Here is a 1971-nt window from a genome sequence, read left to right as displayed (position 1 = left end):
CAAAGAGTTCGGTACGGTATTATACGTACTAAAATTTTTGGTATCGGTAAAATATTTATCATTTTTGATATTTCGGTATATACCAAAATATCCAATATAATTTTTTTATAAATTATTTATTATTTTATTTAAGTTTACAAGTTGTATGGGGGCTACAGTTATATTAAAAAATGATAATAATATCAACTATATTGAATTAAGATTAAATATAAATTATTTATTATTCTTAAAGTTGATTTGGAATATTAGTGAGATAAAAAATCTTTCTTTGAATTCTATCCCAACTCCTCCTCCACGACTTAAACAAAAAAACAAGTCACTCTTGATTCTCCTCTCCACCTTAAGCTCGTGAAATTGCCACCCCCCTCCCTTAACTCTTTTCAGCCACACTGTTCCCCTCCTCCTTTAAAACTTAGCTAGCATCAACTTTTCTTCGAACTACACGATCAATCAAGATGAAGCTTACTTCTTCTTCTTCCTCTTCTTTTTAGTGTTTGCTTCTGTGACACTGCCTCCTCCTGCAGTCGTTGAAGCCGCGAGTCAATCTGCTGCTGCAAGAGACGCGATGACTCTTCTACCTCGTGAGAAACATCCGCAGATTTATCGTACTGATATTTACCATTTATATTGAAATTTTCGATATACCGAAAAGTTCGATATATCAAAAAGTTTAGTATATAGAAAAGTTCGGTACGGTAATATACGCACTAAAATTTTTGGTATTGATATAATATTTATCATTTTTGATATTTCGGTATATACCAAAATATCCAATATATTTTTTTATAAAATATTTATTATTTTATTTAGGCTTACAAATTGTATGGGGGCTACAGTTATAATAAAAAATGTTGGCTCGGCTGTGTAGAGGTCGACCAAGAGCAAGAACTCATAAACGCTTAGCAATAAAAGCCCGGTCAAACCTAAAAAACTGATCTAGTATAAATAAGATCTCTTGAGCATAGCTGGTCGAGATTAGTGCAACAGAAGGTATTCTTAATACATATAGGATGGACTTAAGTGATTAACCAAATACATGTGATATATGAGTAATATGAAAATAATATGTGATCGTATGACAACTTAACTAGTTTGGCCGGAAATGGTTTCTGGAAGTTTCTGCAGGTATGCTACACGACAAAGAAGGTACATCTGGGGTACAAAAAAGATTCTTTAAACTATTAGTGGAAGTGGTACTTATGTCATCTCCTAACAAACTCTAACAAATCGGGGTCCACCTCATGATTGAGAAAGTTATATGAGGTGGTATAAAAAGGAGAATCTTCTTCGTTGGCAAGGTACGCGTAACATCACAACTCAAACCCTAGTTTCACTTCAGTTTTACTGTTCTTCTTCTTTCTTCTTCCTGGAAAAAAACGAGAGAACTGACTTGAGCGTCAGAGGACCTAGCTAGGGATTCCCACCCCGGTCTTAGGTCACTAACGCTTTGTTGGTTGGTCTCATAGTGTGCAGGAGGAAGGATCACTCATTGGAGCATTGATTCACAGTTTCCTAATCTGGAAACATTCTTCATTGGCGTTCTTCCAGATATGCTTTGGTTTTCTCAGATATGTTATTATTCTTCTTCCTCAGAGTCATCACTTACAAACCGTGCTCAACGCTTCATCACGCAGCTTTCAGACAGGGTCAAATTTGATGCAGTCTGTGGGAATCTTCACTTGAATTTGAGACTACGTGATGGAGGACGCTGGAAAACTTAATACCGTTACCGTAACTCGAGAAGATTTGGAGTTGCTCATCAACGCAAGGGTACAAAAGGAATTACAACATCAACAACAAGCGAATACTGGAGGTACCTTGCCAGTAGCAGCAAACCCAATAATTTTGACTACTGATCATCGGAAAAATAGAGGTATGGAAGAAGATGATCTTGCTTACTTACATTTTCATTTAATTCTGAATCCCAAGAAGGCTTTTCAATATCAGCACATTATCGAAATCTAGGCTTCC

The sequence above is a fragment of the Zingiber officinale genome, chromosome 2A (assembly GCF_018446385.1).
Source record: "Zingiber officinale cultivar Zhangliang chromosome 2A, Zo_v1.1, whole genome shotgun sequence".
In the NCBI taxonomy this organism is placed as follows: Eukaryota; Viridiplantae; Streptophyta; class Magnoliopsida; order Zingiberales; family Zingiberaceae; genus Zingiber; species Zingiber officinale.
The sequence above is the reverse complement of the archived record's forward strand: the minus strand, read 5'-3'. Positions refer to the sequence as shown.